The sequence below is a fragment of the Triturus cristatus genome, chromosome 11, assembly GCF_964204655.1.
Source record: "Triturus cristatus chromosome 11, aTriCri1.1, whole genome shotgun sequence".
In the NCBI taxonomy this organism is placed as follows: Eukaryota; Metazoa; Chordata; class Amphibia; order Caudata; family Salamandridae; genus Triturus; species Triturus cristatus.
The window spans coordinates 859,216,029-859,241,792 of record NC_140594.1 but is presented as its reverse complement, the minus strand read 5'-3'; the positions used below and the strand labels follow the sequence as shown (position 1 = coordinate 859,241,792).

Below are 25,764 nucleotides of genomic sequence, written 5' to 3'. Positions count from 1 at the left end.
GTGCAACGGAAAGGGCAATGAATGCAGGACATTCACTTCTTCAGCATTTGTCAGTGTATGGAGACCAGCCACATTGCTGTGGCTTTATTTGTTTATATGTGACTGGGTAGCCTGCATTGCATCTTCTGGAGCTTTTCTCCTGAGGGCAGCCTCCATCAGGCGATCCGCTTGCAGGATCCCTGCATTACATATGTATGTCACATCAACAGTGTTCATTTGAAAATACAATGTCATTTCCAGAGCAGTCTCTGTTCAATCTCTTTTGTCTCTTCCAGGTAGTGTTGCCTCTAGGCTTGCAATACTGTCATGCTTACATTCTTTCTCTCCTAAGCTGTCAATTAACCACCCTTTACAACTCACACTCACCCGAAACAGCATCCCATCACTCGCCATCCCAAATCTGATGAAGCAACCAGTGCTTAATTTGAACTGGTGGTTTCCGGTGCTCGGCACCAGCACTTAATTGTCAACACCGGCGCTTGTGACAGTCTGCCACAAGGTGACGCTGTCTTGATAATTTGAGAGATGACCACAACAACAGATAATTAGTAATTTAATATAAACTAAAAATTAATATTACCTGCCTCTCAAACTGTTCTTATAGCTTTGGTGGCCTGAAATAGTCCGAATTGTCACACTTGTATCAGTCTGAGGGGTAGTAGTTGTATTGGGACTGTCATTGGCAGCACTGTTAGGGGCAATGGATGGTGCAATCTGCAGTGACCTCCTGACGAGAGCACTGACAGTTATTTATTTACAAATTAAGCACTGGAGAAGTCTTTGTACCACTGAGCAGGCCCTCACCAGATACATAAAGTAGAAAAGTAAGAGCCATATACAGATCTCACTATTGGCCTAGAGTCATTAGAGTATGGTCCGAGAATTAAAAAAAAAAGCACAATAATGGAAGGCGCGAGAGGTGGAACCGTCAAACAAGTAGAGCATATCACACTCCACACAGCCTGGGGGGGGGGGCGGAGAGGGGTATAATAACCAGGCCTCTAAGACACACACTGGAGCATGGATACAGGGAAACGTGAACTGGGGGATCGGTGCCAGGTGGAATACTGCTGAGTATCCAAGGAGGCATTTTGGCACACTAACCAAGTTAGACAACACAGTTATTCACATATCTAAAGAAAAGCTCAACCGGTCCACTAACATGCAAGCTCTTGTCGCAGTCAACCAGTAACTACACTTTAGCAAGTAACACCACCAGCACAATCATCCACCAAAAAATGGGAAAAAGCAGTAATCAGCCTACGCAATATTGGATCCTGTGAGACACGAGGGGATGGGCTAGACTTCCGCATCTGCCTCGGGGTTACAGGACCTGAACTCCTACTGAACTGCATCTGGCATAGACAACAAGTCCTAACCCATTTGGACATCAGAACACAAGACCCACCACCTATGAACACATGTTGCTAATGCCATTCCCTATAATTACCAACTCATTAGGCATGATTGCGTCAATAAAAAGAGTGTCGGTTATAGCACTAATATACAAAGAAGAAATTGTACAATGATGAACGACTCACTCTCGGGGGCAGAGTGTATAGCTTTTTCCTTCAAAGCCAGTAGTGCCACATGTTTCTCGGGAGCCATATTTTACCATCCTCTTGGACCAAGCACAAATTTTATCAATAGCATTTCCACTTTTCAACTCCTTTGGTAACTCTAAAAGTGAACTTTACTTTGCTATGAGACCTACATTTTCACCTAGACCACCAGGAAAACCAAGAATATCTAAATCTCTTGAACTTACTATAAAGCGTAGGTGTCTGTCAATTAATAGAAGGCCCCACACACCTGGATGGCAGTCGCGGGTGGTGTTGGGGAAAAGTGGAGGGGCGGCAGGTCTCAAAACAAAAAAAAAAAAAAAAAATCACCTGCAGCCAATCCTAACACTGCTCTCATGCTGTTTGCAGCATGAGAGCAGCATCAGAATTGGCCTGAGCAGCCTGGATTTGCACTTCTAGAGAGACTGGGAGCCTGTGTCTGCTGTCTCCATCCCGGCAACGCAGCTCGGGTTGGAGATAGCTTCAATCCGCATGCTGATTTGGCCACCCTGAGACGGCCAGCCAAACCCACATGCACACTGACAACAGTGCCCCTACCACTCCCCCTCGTGCCTGTCATCCCCATGGCCTGTCCCCTAGACTGAATTCTTTGGAGAAAAATAAACCTATAATAAACATGTTTTGTTATCATTTTCTTTTTCAAGTTTTGCAGCTGCTGCTGCTGGCTGGGGGGGGGGACACTCCTCTGAGCGCTTTACATAGCACCAGTTGCGTTACATGAGGACACGTTCATTTTTGTTAGGCACGGGGAGATTAAGTGATTTGCCCAGAATCACAGGATGTTCAGCGTCGTTGCCGAGACTCGAACCCAGTTCCCCAGATTCGAGGTCAACCACCCTAGCCATTAGGCCAACTCCTCTCCTCTCATTGTTTCCTAAATCCATTTAACAATTCACAAAAACTTTTCCGATTTATTAATTGGGGTTAGTACCTTTTAAAACGTGTTGTTGTGGTCACAAACCCTATCTGTGAAAGGTTAGCAACCGTTAAACACTTTGTACATGAGTCACTTAGTACTGAAACTATTGGCCCTAATAGCAGCAAATTATTTTATTGAGAAAGAGTTTCGGTGACCAACACAATATACAGTACAAATTATACCACAACATAGTCCAAGCTCCATACATAGAGAGTAGAAGAATTGGTTGAATTATACAAAGAGGAAACAAAAGAATGCATATCAAAATAGACATATATGTACATTAAGTATTAGAACGAAACTAATGGAATCATTAGGGGATTCAAGGAGGTTTGGAAACCTCCTGCTGTGAAGGACGAGGTTGGGAGTACAGCTGAGCACTAATGTCGATGAATATCGTGACAGGCGACCATAAATCAGCACGTTTTGAGGCCATGTGAGATGGGTAAACAAAAGCAGAGAACTGAATGAAACAGAACACTCGTACCGGGCATTAGCCAAGATTTGAGAATCCGACTATATCTTTCTAGCACATCGTGGAAACGTCCATTTTCAGTAATACCCGCCCTGAAGAAGCCCCAGGCCTATAGGCCATGTAGGGGGCGAAACACGTGTTGGCTGTGCCACCCCTTGGTTTTTTCTCATACCCACCCCTATGTATGAGTGCAAATAAAGGACTAGCTCACGTTTAAATCAACTTGCTTTGAATTGGAATTTTTTCCTCCAAGAATCAGAATACACTAATCTTGCCTTGACAACCCATCAAAAGCAGTATCTAGTCTGTGATTATGGTATACAGAATACCACCAGGCCCTATATGAGATTTTCGAAAAATCTTTCCAGTTGACAGTAATTTGTTGAAATGCGATTGCTAATAACAAATCAATAATCTTGACATTGAGTGAAACATCATTCCAGATGGATGAGAGACTACCCAAGAAAATGTGTACAAAAGAAAAGGAGAAATTCGTCTTATACATTAAATTAATTTGAGACCATACTTGTTTCCAAAAGCTATGTACATGTGAACAGGTGAATAACATATGAAATATATCAGCGTTAGGGGAAGAGCAAGTCCAACATGTATCCGTGTTAGATGAGAAACGTTTGCATAAAGTAGTTGGTGTAAATAAAAGTCTATTATAAACAAAAAATAGTGTTTGAGTAATATTTGCTGCTCTGGAAGCTTTACGCAATTTGGTCCATATGCCCTCCCAAAGAGTTAATGGCCAGCAAGTGGTGAAATCACGCTCCCATGCCTCTTCAATTTTTGTCTTCTGTCTGACAGTGGTTGTGTCTTGCAAATATTTATAAATAATAGAAGCCTTGGGTGTGGTTGCTAATAAGGCATGAAGTTTAGAAGGGGAGTCAGAGGTATTGGGGGTTGAAGGCAGAGGAGAGAGCTGGGAAAAGGCCTCCAACACAGTATGTTTAAGTAAGGCGTATTTATGATTAAAAGAAGTTGGAAAATGAAATAGCTGTCTGAGCGTAGGAAAAGGTATAAATTGTGATTCTGAGAATAGTTGATGTATCTAAACTAAACCCCTGGTTCTCCAAGCCCTCCAAAAAAAGGTTTACCATGTATCAGCAATTTTTTATTATGCCAAATTGTTGAGTTAAGAAAAGAATCCCTGGGATCGTAAATAGAATGAGGGAATAAAGCAAGTAAATTTGAAGTGTGTTTTATTACAGGAGTAGAAATAGCATCTGAGGACTTTAACCTGTGTTTAACTAAGTTCCATGCCCCTCATTGTGCAAGGGAGTCAAAGAGCCATAATTTATCAGCCCCCTGGTACTCAGAAACCCTTTAAGTTAAGTAGCCAAGCGAAATTGTGGGAAACTTGAAAGAAAGGGTAAACTTGCCTTTTAGACAGAAACCAAAACTGATTATAGAGCAATGATAAATGAATAAACAAACCCTCCTAAGCAATGCCAGAGCCGAATACTGTTCTATTAAAATTATCAATGCAAAAAACCCTACTAGAGAATTGTTCCAGATAGTCAGTGTTTTAAGACAGCCTGCTAGTGAAGTTTTTCTAGAACTCACTCACACCAAATGTGCCACTTATTTTAAAGAGGCAATCAAGAATGCCATTACTAATGACCGAATAGACATGCCCACAACTTCTCAAAATTGTGCTTTCCTGGAAGCTTTCTCTATGTTGGAAGCCCAACTTGTAAAAGATCTCCTCTTGAAAACCAAATTAGGTTTCCTTTTAGACTCTTGTTTTCCATGAGTGATTCAAATGGCAAACAAGGAAATGGTTCCCATTATTACAAATCTCTGCAACCTCTCAATAAACTCTGCAGACGTCCCCAGAAACTGGAAATTGGCAATGGTTAGACGGACCTTTATTAAAGAAGCTCTCAGGAGATCCTTCCCTACCTGCTAACTACAGGCCAACACATATCCTTCACTTGCCAGCAAAATACAAGATAAAGCCATCAATTCCCCGTTGACAAATTACCTTCAAACTAACCAGTTTTTGGATGAATTCCAAATAGATTTGAGAACCAGCTATAGTACAGAGTAGCAGAACAAAACTATGCTTATTGTCATATAATACTAATAGTATGACTCTGGACAAGGGTGACTCCTTGATCTCTCAGTGACCTTTGATGCAGTCTGTCATTCTACCCTACTCCAAAGACTCTGAAGCAGACCCTGTAATAAACCGCGCACGCAGCCACTCCCATTGAAATAAAGCACTACACCATGTGTATGCTTTTGGAAGTATTTGACCATAGCTTTATTATTCAACTGAATTCACAACATATACCCCAAAGAAACTTGATTTGGGGTCCTAAATCATTCCGTCTGCCAGTATGTCATAAATCAATCATTGTAATTGCAATTGGCATAAACTTTTAAACCTCAGCATAAATCATGCCATAAGGCTGGTCATGTCATCACAAATCACGCCATAAATCAAGTAGATAGGGTTTTTGCTAGCTTGTCATACAGTCATAAATGATGCCATAAATCATTTTAATGGTTAGCAATGTCATTGGAGTATTTGAGCTGGAATTTACTTTCAGTGTGGGGGAAGGGGCAATTCCACAAATTCTTTTAAGCTTAAATCTCTACCTTCACTTGCTCAGTGCAGTCCGCTGTCTGGTGGGCCTAGGCTGTGAGTGTTATGCTCTGTGTACCCTCCATCTCTGACTGCCTTACCCTGCCGTAAGGCGTCCCAAGGTAAGTAGCTTGGCCTGCCCCCCCCCACCATGGTCAGGTGTGGCCTTTCAAACCCATGTTAAGCTCTACTCCTTTTATCTCCTTTACTGCCATGCCGTCCGTGGGCTTACGTCCTCGGGCTACTCTCCTATGTGCTCCGTCGCTGTTCGCACCCTGCCAGCGCCATGGTAGCCCATAGGCTTGCTTAGAAGGCCTCCATTCCAGCATCTGAGAGGTGCACCCCATCGGCGCTGAGGTATTCAGGGTGCTTCATCTGCTCACCAATTGCCGTCTTGGCTCACTTGCTGGTACTGGGTCTCGCTGTCTATGCCGCTGTCACAGGCACCCAGCCTTCTTCCTCTCAGTTGCTTTCTTGTCACCGACGCTGGCATTTCCCTGCCGCTTTTTAGGCGTGTCCCTCCTTTTGCTCTCCTCGGGGCGATCCTCGCAGTGTTCCTCACTCTCTGTTGATGGGTTCCTCTGGGCTGGTCTGCCCTCCTGAGTCGCCTTTCGGTTGCCCCAAAATCCATTATTACCAGTGTGTGGCTGCTGCTTCCCTTGCTGCCTTTAGCATGTCCTCCATTCCCTCCTGATGGCCGCTGCTGCCTGGGTCCACCATCTTGCAGTGCCCACTGACAGTATGTGCCTAAAATCTCTGAGAAAGATTATGCCACTTTTAACTGAATCAGCAGGCAAGATCCCAATACAGGTTCTGATAACTTCGTGCCTGGATTACAAAAATGCACTATGTCGAGGGTTTCATCAGTCCATCATCTACAGGTGGTGCAAAACATGGCAACTAGATTTCTTCCTGAAGCCAAAGCCACTCCTCTGCCAAAAATACCCTGTGTAAGAATTGCATTAAAAAAATGGATTTTCGCCCTACCAACCCAGGCAACTGCTTAGATCCTTCTCCGCTTTTCTTCTACAACCCCCGAGAATCTCTAAAGCCAGACAGGGTTGGAGAACTTTTTGCTACCTATCTGTGAAATTATGGAGCTCACATCTGCAACATCTGAGAAGCTCCAAGGATCACATCATCTGCAATTTACTCAAAACCTTTTCAGCTTCCTTGATTTTCCTTCTCTCTCCCCTCCCCCACACCTTCTCATCCGGCTGAGGCTTGCATGCCTAGTGCCAAGACTCCTTTGGGCAACTGCTTTATGCCCAATAAACGTGGTTCAATCATTCATGCAGAGATACGGCCCCCATGTGTTCCTCCATTTACCAGGTTTGCCAATTCAGTCCTTAAAAAGGTGCTGATGTTTCTTCTGCCCTGTTAAGACAGTGTTAATCATTTACCTTTACACCAGTGGTACATGCAGTTCCATCAGACTTTCCTATTATGCTAACCAGAACTAAAAAGTGGTGAAAATTAAGACTTATATTAAGAACAACTTTGAGCTGAAATTAAACAGGTGCGAAAGTATATTTATGCTTAAGGAACTTTTCTGAAGTAACGTCCAAGTAGCTGGTGAAAGACTGGCATGTGATCCAGAGGCTCATGGTTGGTACTTCTGAGAAGCAAAAGAATAACCTCAGGATTAGGTATTACATTAGGCTTCAAGCAGCAATCCCAGGGGTTAGGCTGTACAATCACTGAGATCAAATTAAGTGAACAAGCATTGGCAAAGCCAATAGGTTTTGCCTACTGAGAGCTATTGGTTTTGACAATGTCTTTTTACCATGTTGTACAGCAGCATGGAGTGAAGTAGAGTAGATGAGTGGCTTGGAGTGTAGACGAAAGGATTGAGTGGTGTGTCGTACAGTGGAGTGGCATATAGTGGACTGATATAGAGTGGTGTAGAGTGCAGTGATTTAGAGTGGATTGGCATAGAGTAGAGTTGCGTAGAGTGGAGTGGCATGGTGTAGAGTGGTGTGGTGTAGTCTGGATTGACAGAGTGTGTAGTATAGTGGCTTGGAGTGATGTAGACTAAAGGGGCCTAGAGTATAGGGCCCTAGAGTGGCACTGTGTGGAGTGGGACAGAGTGGCACTGTGTGGAGTGGTGTAGAGTGGAGTAGCATAGAGTGCAGTGGTGTAGAGAGCAGGGTGCAGAGAGTAGAGTGGCGTATAGTGCAGTGGGGTAGAGTGCAGTAGGGTAGAGTGCAGTAGAGTAGAGGGGCGTAGTGTGCAGTGGGGTAGAGTGGTGTACAGTGCAGTGGCATAGAGTGCAGTGGCATAGAGTGGTGCAGCATATAGTGCAGGAGCGTAGAGTGCAGTAGCGCAGAGGGCAGTGGCATGGAGTGGTGCAGAGTAGATACGGGTGACATAGAGAGTGCAGTGACATGGAATACAGTGGTGCAGATTAGAGTGCAGTGGCCTAGAGTTCCTTGGTGTGGCATACAGCGATGTGGCATACAGCAGTGTGGCGTAGAGTGCAGAGGTATATAGTAGAGTGATGTAGAGTGGTGCAGACTAGAGTGCAGTGGTGCAGAGTAAATTAGAATGGTGAATGAAGAGTAGATTAGAGTAGCATAGAGTGCAGTGGTGCAGAGTAGAGTGCAGTGGCATAGAGAAGAGTGATGCAGAATAGAGTGCAGTGACGTAGAGTGGTGCAAAGGAGATTAGGGGTAGAGTGCAGAGTAAATGAGTTTGGCATAGATTGCTGTGGTGTAGAGTAGAGTGGCCAAGACTGCAGTGCTACAGAGTAGAGTGCAATGGTGTAGAGTGGCGTGGAGTGCAGTGGCATAGAGTGAAAGGCATAGAGTAGAATAATGCAGAGAAGAATGGAGTAGGGTGCAGTGGCATAGAGTAGAAGGGTACAGAGTAGAGTGCAGTGGTGCAGCGTAGAGTGCAGTGGCATAGGATAGAGTGGTGCAGATTGCAGTGGCATAAAGCAGAATGATGCAGAGTAAATGTTTAGTAAATTAGCGTATATAGCAATGGAACAGAGTAGAGTACAGTGGCATAGAAAGGTGGATAGTAGAGTGCAGTGACCTGGAATAGAGTGGTGAAGTGAAACACAGTGGTGCGGCAAAGAGTGCAGTTGCCTAGAGTAGTGCAGAGTAGAATTAAGTGGCATAGAGCAGAGTGGTGATGATTAGATTAGAGTAGTGTGGGATTGCAGAGTAAATTTGAGTGGAGTAGAGTGCAGTGGTGCAGAGTAGAATGCAATGGAGTAGATTGGTGCAGAGTAGAGTGGGATAGAGTGTAGTGCTACAGAGTAGAGTGCACTGGTGTAGAGTGGCCTAGAATGCAGTGCTACAGAGTAGAGTGCAGTGGTGTAGAGTGGCGTGGAGTGCAGTGGCATAGAGTGAAAGGCATAGAGTAGAATAATGCAGAGAAGAATAGAGTAGGGTACAGTGGCATAGAGTAGAAGGGTGCAGAGTAGAGTGCAGTGGCATAGGATAGAGTGGTGCAGATTGCAGTGGCATAAAGCAGAATGGTGCAGAGTAAATTTTAAATAAATTAGCGTATATAGAAATGGAACAGAGTGGAGTACAGTGGCATAGAGAGGTGGATAGTAGAGTGCAGTGACCTGGAATAGAGTGGTGAAGTGAAACACAGTGGTGCGGCAAAGGGTGCTGTTGCCTAGAGTAGTGCAAAGTAGAATTAAGTGGCATAGAGCAGAGTGGTGATGATTAGATTAGAGGAGTGTAGATTGCAGAGTAAATTTGAGTGGAGTAGAGTGCAGTGGTGCAGAGTACGATGCAATGGAGTAGATTGGTGCAGAGTAGAGTGGGATAGAGTGTAGTGGTGCAGAGTAGAGTGGAGTGCAATGGGATTAAGTGAAATGGTGTTGAGTGGTGCAGAGAAGAATAGCATTGAGCGCACTGGCATAGAATGCAGCAGCAGAGTAGACTGGTGTAGAGACATAGAGTGGTGAAGCAGCGTAGAGTACCGTGGTGCAGAGAAGAGCAGAGTGGTATAGAGTGCAGTGGAAAGAGTGCATTGGAATTGAGTAGAGTGGCATAGGTTTGAATGGCATAGAGTGACGTAAAGTGCAGTGGTGCAGTGTAGAGTGCAGTGGCGTAGTTTTTCAGAGGCATGTAGTGCAGTGGCATATAATAGAGTGCAGTGGCATAGAGTGTAGGCTAGCTCCCAATATTAATATGTTTATGTATTTAAAAACTAGCATTGTACACAGGTAACAAATGTGCAAAACCTTTGTGATATGCCAACACCATCCATTGGCACTTGGAAGGGTGTAATGGACCCTAATGCAATAAAGTAAAACTGCAGCCACCTGGGTTGGTAATTTAAATAAATAAACTGCCATAATTGGCATACAGTGGGTGTTACTGCACCTGCTGCCTAAAAAGTATTTATAGGTCTCAAAGTCTTTATTCTATCTGCTTTTCCCGCTCTCCATCCCTCTGTGACCTCGGCTTTCTTTTCTCGCTCTCCTCCCTATCCCTGTGACTCTCTTCGCTTGGCTTCTCGTCTCTCATTCAACTTTTATCTTCTTTCTCCAGCCTCATCAACCATGTAACCTCTCCTTTCTGTTACACTTTTTTCTCCTTAACTTTTGCAGCCTCCTCTCTCTTCTATCTGTGCCCTGACCTTCTCTTCCCCAATATCCCCTTAATCTGCTTGTTCTCAGTCGCCTCCCTCCATTTCTCTCATATCTGTATCCTGTCTTCGCTTCTTTCTTCAATCTCCTTCCTCCTGTTCTTTCCCTGACATCTTTGTTCCTGCCCTCTTCACTTCCTGTTCCCTATCCCTTGTCCGTTGTCACTTTTTCCTCTCCTTTCAGTCACCTTTTCCTTGACCTTCATTCCCTTCCTCCCTCTACTCCTTTCACTCTTATCATCTCTGCCCTAATCCCTCCAAAAAGCCCTATACCCCTAGAGTGAACACATTGCTGGGCTCCAGGCAGGCGATGTGTTTACATGAATTAGAGCGGGTAACCTGTAATCTAACTACCACTAGTATGTGACCGTTTTAGCAGGACCTATTTTGGGGGCCTCAGTTCAGAACAGCTTTGAATTTATGATCCAATTTTGGCTCTTTCATGCCCTCTCTGACCAGGCACAGGCACGACACAACGGCTCAAATCAAATTAATTTTCATATTTCCCTACACTAATTTACCACTAATCCTACGTGGGTTCCAGAGTAGCGAGCTACTCCCCCCAAAGTGCATCAACAACCTCAGAGGTAGGTAGCAAGCGCTATATAAATGCAAACTCTTCACTCTTTCATCCAACCACTATCCTTCTCAATCCAAATAACAGACTAACTTATCCACCGCTCAAATTAATTTCATATTTCACTATAATAATCACCACTAATCCTTTTGGGTTCTAGAGTATCGTGCTACTCGCCGAAAAAGTGCTTTGATGCCTCATCAGGGGTAGTAAGCACTATATAAATGCTATTACTATACAATATAATACTGACTAAAATTCTAAATGTGTTTACATCTAATATTCAGGGATAATGATGTTTGTTTTCAATATTGTAACACAGCAGAAGCTCACTAATGTTACTATAAATAAGCTCTGTGATATCCTCCAATTTCTCATGTGAGGACCTGTTTTGATCTCAAATAAACTTTGTTATGGATGTTGTATGAAACATAAGCTCAACATTATGTCTGCAATAGACTCAAGCACATCACCCATGTTAAAAATAAATTAAAGGAAAACGGTATTTAAAAAAATCTATTTAAGAATTATTTAAGGTTACTAGGGCACAACTCTGTGCAGAACAGAGCTTGCTCTATCAGGGGGCCCCCTGATAGAGCAAGCTGGGGCCCTGTGCCAAGGCCCATTTTGCCCATGCCTTAAGATGTCTCTGAGGCTTAGGCAGTGGCGGCTGGTGACATTTGAAAGTGTTGAGGCGTAAAATGATTGTGGTACTGCACTGCGGCGAGCGAGCTTAGCGTGCGAGCCCGAACAACCTACGGAGGTTCGGGAGGGTCTCCCCCTCCACCCCCGAGAAAATGTTGAAAAAAGAGTGGACAAATGGTGCATTTTCAAGCAAATTTGAGAAAGCAGAAAGGTTAATAAAGCAATTGTGAATCAACTAACTATACAAACAAGCACTCTGTTACATACTCACTGGAGCTGCTTTTGTTAATATAGAGGGTTGATATGGGACAATGAGTATTGGTCAAGAAGACTAGTTTAGTTGTTTCACCTCTTACTTTGGTTAACACCCAAACTATCCTCAAAGCCCGCATGACAACAAACATAATAGAAAATGAATCTGCTTTTAATGATCAATAACTTACTTTGAAACATCAATTAGGCAATCACAACTGCCAGAAAAAGTCACACAACACATGATAGTTAAAACAAAATGGACTGTGAAAGTCAAATAAAAACTCTTAGCTTTAGGGAATCAAAGCAGGCAATAACCTGCCCAATTTCAACCTGGCAACTCTTAGGTGAATGTGCAAACTTGCATTCCTCATCAGACCACGAGCAAGCTCCCCTCTGAAACTGCCTGCACACTTCAAGCGTCAGCCATTTTGTATCAGGTACAGGAGCCACATTTAACGCCATGTTGGAAAAAACTGATTTCCCATGTTGCAAATATAAAAAACAAAATAAAAGGCAACACAAGTCCAGCGAGTCTCAAAATACATGTTGAGGATAAATAAAAAGCATGCACCCCCTTTAACGGCGATACTGTGAGGGAATAAATGTAGTTCCACAGTCGTAAAGCAGCATATGAAAACGTGATACCTGACGAGTGAAAAAAATGTCACTCGTCGATCAATAATCCCCACGTGAGGATTCGATGCAACAAACAAAACATGCTCAAAGGTAGCCCATGTGGTTAATGTAGAATGTTGATTGTTTCAGCAACAACCATTTAAAAGTTATTTCAGGGCAGGAGGGGAGCAGAGTTCAGAATAATTGCTCAGAGGCTTCTCGTAGCTGCTGAAAATTAAAAATAAAAGTCGGCTGAAATACAGTGAGAAATTGTCCTTGCCCAGAAATTACTTACCTGTTGTCACACCCCAGCCTGTCAATAATCTGCAGTGCTATGCTGTGATTGCAGCCGATGCCAGTGTCCGTCCCAAGCATAAACACAGTCAACAACACATGGAATACAGCACACTTGCAGTATTCTGTGATTCGGGCATCATCTTTTGAAGCGAGTTGTGTAGGAGGAGTAAGTCTCTTTGTAGGATAGTACTGTGCACCTCCAGCAGTGGGAAGTGATACAGATGCAGCACATGCGTGGAATAGGTGGCCCAGAGTGGGCGTCTAAACACTATTTCTCTGGGGTACCTGGTCCCAACCACGCACAGAGATGGTGTAGCTAAGGGCTGGTTGACAAGGTACTGCCTTGGCCTCCAGGGCAAGAGAAGTAAACAGGCAGGCCTCTGGGTCACTACACAGGACCAGCAACCCTATGTGTGGGTCTGGCACTGGACTCCTATTCTTGGGTTCTGGCTGGATGCTGGTGACCTCTCCTGAGTCCGAAGTCCTCGCGGCACGGTCCAGCCTAAGGGCCTCTGAGTTGGACACAGGAGAGTCGTCCTGTATAACTTTCAGTCCACAGTCTTTGGAGTCCACCCACGAGCACGCCATCGCTTCACCTACACCAGGGGAAGCCCTGGATCAGGGACACTGTGCGGGCCAGGTGTTGGTAGCCCTCAGAGCCCAGCGTGAGATATACCAGAGCCCAGGCGCCATACTGATCCCTGCCGGAATGAAGGCCGGAATGAAGGCACGAGCGGGGGCCGGCGTGAATGTGTTCCTGCACGTAGTGTCCAGGAAAGTAAAACTCTACACTAAATATGGGCACACTGGGTTTGTCATAGTCTCACAAAAATCTGTTTATTTATCCCACTGGTGGACCAATCCACAGCGCTCACACTTGTCAGGCTGCTTAAACAGGAAGAATATTTAGCTCACATTATTTGGGGAAACACGACAGGAGGGCACTGAGCGCTGCTCTGAAATCCCCTCGTGCATCACAACAGCCCTGTACTGAAGCACACGGAGGACTGCAACAACTTACGCCCACCTTAAAGGGCAGTGAACTCTCCCATGCTATAGACCGGAGCAGGGGGGTGGAGGGGGAATGGGGCACAGGATGATATAGCTCAAGTGCTGTGCATGGAGTGGAATCTCAATCTATCAGCTCAGATCTAAGCAAAACCGATTATACAGCACTCAGGACTAAGTGATTTGTCTCTTGGCGCTTAACCAGTCAGAGAGTGTTCCTATTAAGCAAATCGGTTCTTCAGCTTTGGAAGGCTGAAAGGCCAAGTCGGGGATTGCACGTGATGACCCCCCGGCTAGATACCGACCACAAGCATGAACACGAAAGGTGCATGAACCAGCCGGGCTATCATGGAGTGGTGCACAGTTGCTCGGAGGCTCGCTCAAGGCCTGGCATCGTAACAAAACGTATTGATCCGCCTTACCTGTGTTGATGGAGGCCAGGAGCAGCAGCAGGGCTGCCAGCCACAGACACCAGTCGTGCCATGGCAAGTGAGTGTGGAGGGGCCGGAGTGTGCAGATTATGACGAAATCAGACCTGCGCAGCCAAACTCTTCCACAGCCCACTCCCCCAGTCCAATTAGGAGGTAGCGCGAAGGCAAGGGGGGCTCCAATTGTTGCCACCCACTACTCTGTCTTGAGATAGGCCAGCCCTGCCCCTTACCATTCATTTCAATAGCGCGCTGCTAAAATCGCATGGGCCACAGCATAAGCGCCCCATTTAAACCCAACCATTTTCCCTTTCTCTGGCCACTCCTTTTAGGCTGACATCACTCTTCTCGCATGGGCTTCGAGGGCGAGCAGTAGTCCTCGCACCGGTCTGCACATGCTCAGGATGTCTCTGACCTCATCCCTTCCTAAAAAAAAAATGGCATTTGTATTCAACACGAAGCAGTGAGCACTTTATTTGAATCAAATGAAGTGCTCACTGCTTTGTGTTGAATACAAATTCAGTTTTTTTTTAGGTAGGGAGCTGCAGCTGCTGCATTGTGTACAGTCTCTTCTCTTCCCCGATCCCAGTCCAGAGACTCCGAAGCTAGTAGGGCAACGCCCCTTAACACCAGCCGCTTAGGACTCCCTTCCACCGCTGGACTCGGTTCCACTTAACTGGCTGCACCACTGATGCCTACATTCCTGAATGCAGTGCTTAATTTGTCAAACAATAAGTGCCAAGAACCTTTTCAGGAGGCCACTGCAATGTGCATCATCCATTGCCCCTGCCAGTGCAACCAATGACAGTACCAACAAAACTACTAACCATCACACTCCTACAAGTGTGACAATTGGGACTATTCCAGGCCCCCAAAGCCATACAAATGGCTTGAACGGCAGGTATTTAAAGTTTTTAATGTATATTCAGTTAATAAACAACTTTTTTTGTGCTCATCTGTAAATTAAACAAGCAGTGCCACAATGTGGCAGACTGCCATAAGTGCCGGTGTTGACAATTAGGTGCTGGTGCCGAGCACCGGAAACCACCGGCTCAAATTAAGCACTTCCTGGATGTCAGCTATCATTCATACGCATGTGACACTTCCAGAATGCAGGCCACCGTTTAACACTGATACTTGTGGGGAGAGCTAAAACTGGGCAGTTGTACTGCCCCTACTCATGCGGTTTTACATCCTAATATTAGGACCCTAGATGGTGAGGTTTCTAAGCTACGCTGCTGCTCTTTTGACAAAATATGTTAAGAATGTGGCAGTTGGGATTTATATTGCTTCTGTGTTACCCTTGCTGTTGGGCTGTTTATTTGCAGCTGGTGGGTTAAAATACGGAAGCCAAGAAGATTTCAAGAGGCCCTCAGCATTTCTTGTAACAACAGCCAGCAACTAACCTAACAGTTACTGAATAGAACCCCCGCCAACACCACAATTCCACACCATCAGAACTATCAAGGCGCTTTATTGCTCAAAAGATGTACGAAAAGCTATAGATAAATACAAATAAATTACGGGGGCAGATTTACTCACATTTCATGTCGCAAACCAACACAAAAGGTTTATTTGGGATTTACTTTCCAGTGCCAAAGTTTGCTTTGTACTGCTTTGTGTTACTTTGCATCAAGGAGGCGTTCCCTGTGTTTTGACTTTAGGCAAAGCCCTGTTTACTGACAATCGCAGACAGGGTATTGTACCAAAAACTTACATCTCTTTGAGGCAGGCATTAATAAGGAGAAATGCTTTTATTTTTCCAAATGTTTCAGACTTTGCATATGTGCTGCATGGTACAGCACACATCCAACATGGGAAATTTTTGGAAAGTTTGTCTAAGCATAGTATTTTACACTGGAAGGGTACCCATGAACCTTTACACTATTGTGAAAAGGCATGCATGTGTGGTGCTAGGCAGCCTGATTGGGAGACAGTGCTAGGAGTAGAGCAGGACAGCACCATATCTTATTAGATATGGCGCTGTCCTCCTCCCTCCTACTCATTTAGTGCAGCAAAGAACTTAGGTTGCTGCGCTGTGCTGCATTGCATGAGCTTTAATAAATCTATTATCTACCCCACAGTCTTCACAGCTCTGCACATTATAACGTCCATAGAAATTAATTACTACAGGTTAGAAGTACCACTGTTCTGTGACAAATAAAGCTGCCTGCTGGCAAGAATTACTACCAGTGGTAATATGAAACGCCAACGGAAGGTAGCACCACAGTGAACATCAATACCGATAGGCAATAAGATCACAGGAAGTAAACGATTCCTTCTCTAATAATGGTAACAACAAATTATTTGTATGTAGCACTTTCAATGAAAATACACCATTATTGATCCCGAAAGGATGAGAGACTGAGTTAATAATACTGTAATTTAAATCTGTGACCCTTTGACCAACTACAGATGTCAGCAGCGAGTGCTCGATCAATTCGATTATAACAGCATTTCTACACAGTTTTGATGCTTGTACGTACCAAGTAGCAAAACATTAAAGAAACCAGCATTTGACCTATAAACAAAGGGGTAGATTTTCAAACATTTTGCGCTGAGTTAGTGTCAAATACGTAAGGCTACCCAGCACAAAATCTTTTCTTTGTAATGTACCCTAAAAGTACTACAAAGCACTGTTTTGCATTACTTAGTGCCAAGGTGGTGTTACATGGATGGTACATCAGCGTTCCCATGCAACCACCCATGCCATTTGACGCAAAACCCTATTTACAAAGAATTGTAGACGGGGTGTAGCGCCAAAAGTTACTGCCACTTCAAAGGAGGCGCTAACAGGAGTAGTGTTTTTATATCTCCTTTTTTCCAACTACGCATGCGTGCTGCACTGTGCAGCACACACACAAAGTGTGCACAAAGTGGGAAAAGCTTTTAAACTTGTCTATGCATGGCATTTTGTACAGAAAGTCTACCCTTCCTGTGCAAAACCTATGCTAGACTTGCACACACAACCTAGAGTTATGACGTGTGCTTGGGGTCCGGAAGCTGAAATCAGCGCTTGTGCTAAGGAAAGGGGAGGAGAGAGCCATATCTCTAGACATTACGCTTTCCTGCTCTCTCTTTGTCACGCAAAGTAGTGCAGCCTCTTTGGGTGCTGCACTGCATTGCGTGTATTTATTTGAAAATCTGGCCCTAAGTCACACAAGGCAAGTAAACATTTTACTGCCCAGTGTCGTTTTGGTGACAAAAATATGCCGGGCCCTCAAAAAAAGTAGCTCACATGCACAAACCGCAACCTTTTGTGAAACATTGATGTGAGACCCTCGGGTGATTTATGCGCTCTACAAGAAACAGTACATAGACATAGACATTGCTTTTTTAGTATCAGCAAGTTAAGTTTGGGACCAGAAACACTGGCCAAGACTGAAAATCATCATTACATCAATATAGTTCATCTGCAGTCTTTTAATTCTAATCTTCAAGTCCATAAATATCGGTTGTATTCTCTGGTCCCTAAATCCACTGCTCAACCTAATGGTCCCATAGCCTCTTAAAACTGTAGGATCCCTGAAAGCCCTGCCCGCCATCAGTTACAGATCTGCTTGGTCTTTGTTAGTGCTCGTCACATACCCCAGACCAAAATGGCCCTAAAGGATCAGGCACAGACTTTTGGAGATTTCTGTTCACCATCAGGGGCACATGGAATTACCAAATCCCACAGGCACACACCGACTCATGTTCCTAGTAGAGCCCTGTTCAATACATGTCCCCAGTGCCAGCGGCGGCTCCTCTGCAATGGCAAAGGAGAGTCGCCCCACTGGCTCAGACCCAGCAGCTGAAAATTACAGCAATATTTTAATATTGTTTTATTTTTCAGCTGCTGGCTGAGCCAGCGTGTGTAGGGAGGGGCCAGGCTGGGTCATGAGAGTGAGGAGGAATGAAGGGCTATGTTTACTTCTAAGTGCACATGTCTGTTTGGCTGGCCGCCTTAGGCTGGCCAAACAGACAAGCTCACTTAGGTTTCTCTAACCTGGCTGTATTCTACTGGTGGGTGGAGAAACGGGACAGACTCCCTGTGCCGGAGCGGAGCATCAAACCAGCCCGCTCAGGTAAATCCCAGCGCTGCTCTCATAGTTTGAGAGCAGCATCTGGATTGGATGGGAAGTCTGTCCCAGGGACTGCTGGGAGCAGCAGGAGAACGGAGGAGCACTGAAATGCGAGGTGGGCACAAGATCAGGTAAGTTTTTTTAATTTGAACTTTTTTAATTCAACCCTCCCGCCCACTGCTCTGCCGCTCCGCCACTGCATATTGGCAGCAGCCCGACTGCCCAGTGCTCTAAGTCACCCTCAGATCTTCAAGGCTCTTGTTCACCCTCCATTCTAAGATGCTCCTGCTACCCTCTGGTCTTTGAGGTCCCTCATCACCCTCAGTTCCCCAAGGCTCCTCCTCACACTCAGGTGCTTGAGGCTTCTGTTTACCCTCGGTTGCCAGGTGCTCCTGTTAACCCCAGTGGCGTAGCTAGCCCTCTGGCTGCCCGTGGCGGTCCCTGTGTTTGCTGCCCTGTGGCAAACGCATTAAGGAGCGGGGGGAGCTTGCTGTTGCCGCCCGAGATGGCAGGTAATACCGGGGGGAGGCCGCCGCCTCCAAAACTCATGCCGCCTGGGGCGCCCTCCTCTACCCCCATCCCCCTTCCAGCTACACCATTGCTTAACCCTAATTTCCTGAAGTTTCCTGTTCACTGTTAGTTCCAAGAGACTCCTACTTGCCCTTATTTGTCTGAAGGCTCACACTGACTCTCGGTTCCCTGAGGCTCCTGCTAACCCTCAGGTCCCTCGAGGGTCCTGCTTATAGAATGGGCACTCAAAGCACCTGCAGGTCACGTCTGAAGTGCTGTGGGGAAGCTATGTTGGCATACCTTGTATTGAAGTAGACTAGCAGACAATTTTGTGCACAAATTATGCTCAGTTGGGTCTTGGGTGCACTTGCAGAGCTGTGGGTGCACAGCGTACCTGCAGGGCAAGGCTGGGGTGCACTGGCAATGCACGTGATATGTGCAGGTTATGAATGAGCTGCACTGCCCAAGATGAGTGCACACAGGGTATAGAATGGTCAGGACAGAGGTGCACTGGGAGCGTGGCATCTACGTGCAGGTCGTGAGTGAGGTAAGCTTTTTGTGACTAGTGTATTTGCAGATCAGTGCTTATTTTGTAAAATAATGAGTGCCAGGGCCCTGACCAGGAGGCCACTGCAGCTTGCACCACCCATCGCCCCTGTCATCGCTGCCACAACAACTACTAACCATCTCTCATGCCTGCAAGTGCGACAGTTCAGATTATTCCAGGTCCCCAAACCTAAAGGAATGTCTGGGGAGGCAGGTATTATCAATTTTTATATATATTGTATTCATAAACAACCGTTGTTCTGCTCATCTCTGAATTAGAAGATCAGCGTCACCATGTGGCAGACTGTCCTAAGTGCGGTGGTGACAATTAAGTGCCGGTGCTGAGCACTTGAAACCAATGAAGTGCCAGTACTGAGCACCGGAAACCACCGGCTCAAATTAAGCAAGCGCATCAGTAGAGCTATGTGCACATTGTACATGTATATTGGGAATTAACTATACTGGTGGAGTTGTGTGTGCACAGGGGCATCTTCACACCACAATTGGCGTACAAGAGTAGAGCATAGTGTGTGCATAGCAACTGCAGGACAGCACTGAAAAGCACTGGCAGCTATCTCTGCATATCCCTATATTCAGGGCAATCTGCGGTACATGGCAGAGGTGTGCATTCACAGGGTATGTGCAGGTCAACTTTGAGGAACAGTGGCAGAGCTACACGTGCACTAGGTATGTTTGGGTAATGGTTAAGGTACACTGATGTAGCAATATATGCATATCTCTATCAAAAGGGATCCAAAAGGATCCTGATAATGCCTACCTAAAAAATAGGTGCTCTATAATTAGTAGAGTCCTATACTAGAAAAAACACTTGTTTTTCTAGAGTCCCCTCACTCACCTAGGGTTACCCCAGGGTGACATGCTTCATCATAGGGGTCCTCCCAGGCATCTACTAGATAGGACCATCAGCATTGATGGTCCTATCTAGACAAATATCTAGAGCCTCCCTGCCCCAGCAACACCATGGAGTAGAATTACACCTCCATAAAAAAACTACGACCCTATGCATCTAAGAAATCCTTGTAACATGGGAATCGTATGTATTTAGCAAACCAAATCGGTTGCAAAAAGTACAAATGTATTTGTTTGTCTGTAAAGACACGGAGTGGTACACACAAGGCTGGTCCTTGTGTGGTCCTGATGAAGTGGTTGGGGTAACCACGAAACATGTCGACCAAGTAACTAGGGACAGTTTCACATAATGGTTACTGTTCTCTACTACTAGCCCCATTTTAATGTACATTTACCGGATAAGAGCAGAATAAAATTAGGGCTCACTATCCAGGTAATTTTTATTGATCTATTTCACTTTTCACTCCACACAGCACATCACTACACATAGTTTAAAATAAAAAAGTGCTCCTGCGTATTCCGCCAAGTTGTAGCACGCCCCAGACAGTAGATGCCTGGGAGGACCCCTATGACGAAGCATGTCACCCTGGGGTAACCCTAGGTGAGTGAGGGGACTCTAGAAAAACAAGTGTTTTTTCTAGTATAGGACTCTACTAATTATAGAGCACCTATTTTTTAGGTAGGCTTTATCAGGATCCTTTTGGATCCCTTTTGATAGATATATTGTAACAGGAGGCAAAAACCTACCTTCCTATCCTCCAACTCCCTTTTCTTTATTGTGGCAATATATGCATAGACTGAATATGCGCAGGTCAGGTTTGAGGTATGCTGGCAGAGCTGTGCATACATAGGTTATATGCAGGTCATGGTTAGGGTTGCACATATATTTCAAAATTGAGGTGCATTGGCATAGCTGTGTGTGCAAGGGGGCACAACCAGATCATGACTGAGATACAAAGGCACAACAGTGCCGAGAGCACATGCAAGTCAGGGCACTATTCTATGTTAACTCATAGATTATGTGCAATAAAGTGAGTTTTACATTGTAACTGAAAGCAAACTTCACACCATCTCCTATGAGTGAACTAAAAATCCTGGTGGGGAAAGCTGGATTAATTTAAGGTTAAGGACATAAGGAACCAAAATAAAGATAATTGCAATAACAAAAATCAGTACAATTACTGTTTCGCACAAAAATAGAGACCTCATTGGTAACTTTTTAGTTCCTGATAACAATGAAATGTCACATAATAAAACAGAGTAGGGTAATGCTTAGAGCTATGAAATGCGAGGCATGACCCTGGTAGTGGATGCACGGGAGCACTTTGGACTAGCACTCTGCACTGGGAGCGTTTAGTGCTGGTTCCTCGTTATTGTTAGAGATCTGAAACAACTAAAATGGGAAATACAGGGAACCCCAGAGAAGAAAGAAACATCTTTCAGGGTTGAGCATCTTTTTGCAAGTTATGGGAACTGAGAATGACTCAATGGGAAGTGAGGGGCTTCTACTCAGGGTGTGGGGGTCGCTCTTTGTGGAACAAAAGGTCAGATTATGTGGAGTAGAGACCATTCAATTAGAAGTGAGTTTCCTCCAGGTTGTAAAAGGCTGCTGAGTGGGTAGTGACCAATGAGGAGTGAGCAGCCTCGCTGTGAGTAGCGTGAAGCCTTTATACACCTAAGAGTTGAAGGATACAGAGCTGAGTTGGACTTCTCCTCACCAGAATGACTGTTTCTGGAAGTTCATTCTCCCCTTAATGTTTGTCTACCACCGGCTCTGAGCAGGGAGGCTCAGATAGCGGTCAAGGGTCTCCCAGGTCTAGCGAATAATAATGGGGAGCAGTTGATGCTCCTGGTGGTGTTACTGTTGGCCCTACCAGCCCTTGCCCACTGCTTCTACCCTGGTGCCGTGCTCTCTCCCTCTGGTATTGCTGCTATGTGAGAGTGGTCAGTGATAGCTTGGGACTGGACTCAGTGCCGTCTCAACGAATGGGCTCACTGGGCAGTTGCCTGGGTGCCCCACAAGCATAGGGCCCCCATGCAGACCAGAATGTAACACTGATTTTCTGTTAAACATTTTTCATTACTGTGAGGGGTTGCGTAGGCAGGGCCCATTGCACTGCTTTCCCCGGGGGCCTATAATGCTGGGCTTGGTTGTTTTCTCACCTGGCCTCTTTCTCTAGCTCAGAGTGTTTGACGTTCATGGTGAGGGAGGCTTAGGGGAATCAGAAGGGTGCGGACACTCTCCTGCAAATTGAGAGGAGCTTTGGCTTTCACCCCTCTTGTGTTGACTGGAGTCAAGGGGCGTCTCCTCTGCCTCTCACCCAAGATCCAATGGCTGCTGAGTGGTGGAGTCTGGAGGCCTGGGACAGGATCTTGTGAGTCAGGAGTGGGGTACTCTCCGTTTCCCTCCTCCTGCTCGGACTGGTCGTGCTGGAGCTAAGCTGCGTCTCTACCCGCAGCCACTGCCTTGTAAGCAGAGCGCCAGGTTTCACCAGATGTAGATTCACACCCAATAAACCTAGGTTCAGCGCTTCAGGTCAAAATTGTGGACCCAGTAATATCAGATCTGGAAACACTGGCCTCTTTGGAATCAGATGGAGCGGTATCTCCACTTGCGATACTGCTCCGCCGACTCCTAATCAGATCCTATATGGGTTGAGAGTCTCCTGTATCGTGATTGAGTTGCCGCTCTATGGGAAATGAGTGGCCCCATCTACTGGCGGTGAGAGGCCATTCAATAGAAAGGCATAAGATAGGATAAGACGTGTATTGTAAGCGTACATTTACCCCTTCTAGTATCTTTGTGCTGAATAACAGGTGTTTATTGTTACTGAACTCAATGGTACTCATGTTATCAACCTCAGAAGGATGACTGGGCTCAATGAGTTTCGCGTCTATGGCCAGGAGGTCAAACATGTATTTCAGGAGAGGATGAATTAGTTCACTGAGACATCATGAATGACAATTTCAGCTAGTCATGGCTGTACTGATAACAGCACTTTCGACTGTGGGATTAAAAAAAATATGCTTAAAGTGTTAAAAAGTGAAATGATGAATCAACGAATGCAAGGTGCTCTTAGTAAAAAAGCCAGAACTGTCTGACTTAAGGTGCCCCACAGGACATCAGGAATGAGAAACCTATTGGAAGGGTGTGGCCTTTCTACTAGGAGTGAAAGACCACTAAACCGGAAATGAGAGACTCTTCTACGTAGAGTCAGAGATTGCTCTTTGCGCCCTCTTACCCATTGAGAGTCGAGTGCTGCCTTATCTTTCCTACTTCTCTGCTCCTTTGTTAGCTGCCCTTTAAAGCACAGAGAAGCCTCTGCGCTTCAGGCACATCATTGCAGCCCATCAGTGCTTTAGGTGCGATGAAAAATGTGGGGTGGCCTCTAAACGGGGCATGGCCAAAGAAGTTTAACAGGGAATCCTTTCCAAGAGGTGTGGCCTATCTAATTACAGGTGTGGCTTAAAACATACAAAATCTAATGTATGGCTTCACACATCAGACCACCTGAGCAGTATTTGGATGCCTCTGAGGCTTTGGTATTGCATCCAGGAATATAACAAGACTATTGACCTATGACTAGAACAAGCCAGAACTATTGACGTTGCCAATGTTCGTCAGCTGTATCAAGTAAATGATTAACAATAATGATATTTTGAATAATAATAAAATTAAAATTACAATTGAAAATGATTTACTTCCGAAAATGAGACGATGACCTAAACATTACAAAGATCATTATGAGCCCAGAATGCAATGGAAGCAGGACAAGCACACTTAGTGCTGTGCCCACCAAATAGGCTCATTGTCATTGTTTTGTTATTGACGATCATCCCCTCTGGCTTTTAGTGGTGTCACGAGCATCATAAACTGATTTCCTTTCTCAAGCCCCATTTCCCTGGGCCAGCTCAGCCATTGCCAAATTGGCCCAGGTATATCGAGCTGCCCAAACTCAGCAATTCAAAAAAAGCAAGCCTTTGCAAAGCTCCTAAGTCTTGCCTTTGAGACCTATTGGCTCTACCAATGTCTGTTGTCCTTGTACAGCATCAGCAAAAATGCTGATGCTGAAAGCATGAATTAAAAAAGAAAAAAACTAAAAGGCACATAGACCACAATTGTATATCCTCGCACCACCAAAATGAAGTGTCTATCTTTTTTTTTTTTAATTTACCAATCCGAAACGGTTCTGTAAATAAAATAAAAAGGTAGTAGTGCAACAGAGCTGTTGTAGGTATAAAATGTTTTTTGAAATGTAATTAAAAAAATAGGAATGTTGGGCAGTGGAGAAACTGGAACCCTGGGGAATGGGCGGAAGGAGGGGAAATGCAACACATGAGAGACAGCCGGCACAGGGGAAGGAGTGAAGCACATGAGCGAGTGAGAGCAAAACGGAGCACAAGAGAAGGGGAGCACAGAACAAGACGGAGTGCAGGGGAGAGAAACACACAAGAGAGACAACTGGCAAACACATGAACTCATATGGAGTGATTAAGAAAGAAAAAAAGTAGTTCCCTGAAAGTGAGAATAGGAGTGAACAGATGCAAGTAAATAGGCTGTACTCCAGGGGAGGGACAAACACAAGATGGACAAGGCAAACTATCCAATAAGAAACAAGCAAAGGAAAGTAACAATAAAGCCAACCAGCAGTAAGCAATGCATGTTCTCTAAGCCAAATATAAGTTCTTGGAAAATTGACAAAAGGGCTTTTTTTACCACATAGCTGTGCTGTCTCGTAGACTTGACCTAAAAACCAGACCACAGCAACTCCTAGACACCGGCCTTTAAGCTTCTGTCGAATTGTCAAACAGTCAATCAACCCCAATGCTCCCTATGTAAAAGCAGACATTATTAGACTGACAACATTCTCTTCTAAATATTTCCTGTCAATCAACGTTTTCCTGCAAAGGTAAAGTCAAATTAGGAGCAATGCTATCTGATGTTAGTGCCTCAACGTCAGGAACAATGGACCTTGAAATGCAATAGTTTCCCATGCTCAGTATGACATTTTACTGAATAGTAGCATTTTCAGTGCCATAGCTTGTTGCTCGGTGACATAGGGCACGTGTATCTTGCTAGTTGTCTATTTTGTAAAAGGTCACACATTTGAGTAGGGAGAAGTAGACCTGCTGAGTTAAAAAAAAAAAAAAAAAAAAAGCAATAGCTGGCTGAGGATTCTGTTGATGTCCTGGGGCATTCACAAAACCTGTAAAGAACACTGTCTGTACAAAAACTCCAAAGATGAGTTAGAAACCCTCACAGTGCAGGGGTTTCCAGCTCGCCTCCTTTTCCACCGTTTGACATCAACTTTTCACCAGGCGATGTGAAGGAATCTGATATCGTGGGACACACACTGGCACCGTTTGATTGGGCAGGGCAGTCTAGGGCCTTCAACAATTGCAGTGTATCATATTTTCAGAGAGTTGCCCATTGATGATGTCTCCGACCACACCTGTTACAAAAATGGCGTTTTAGCATGACATGAAGCATTGCACCTTGTCTCAAACATGAGCAACTTGCTTCAGCCTTGTACTCGAGACACATGCTCTAGTTCACATCTATAAGGGCTGACAACAGGCCATGGGTGAGCCACATAATGTGTCATTTTGTGGAAATTACTAGTTACGCATGGGAATATTGCTTAATATGCCCATTTTTTGTGGCTTGTTTCATTGGGCAGTGGAATTCCGTGCACAACCTGGTCATTATAGGTTATTAGCACTGGTCTTGCTTCGAGTCCTGGGGTATTTGCACTGTT

At 45.0% G+C, this 25,764-nt stretch overlaps 1 protein-coding gene across 3 annotated transcripts in view; it reads left to right on the top strand.

Moving 5' to 3' along the window:
- The window catches only part of SNORC (secondary ossification center associated regulator of chondrocyte maturation), a 308,685-nt gene that overhangs the window by 228,600 nt on the left and 54,321 nt on the right, over positions 1-25,764 (top strand). The window lies entirely within an intron of this gene.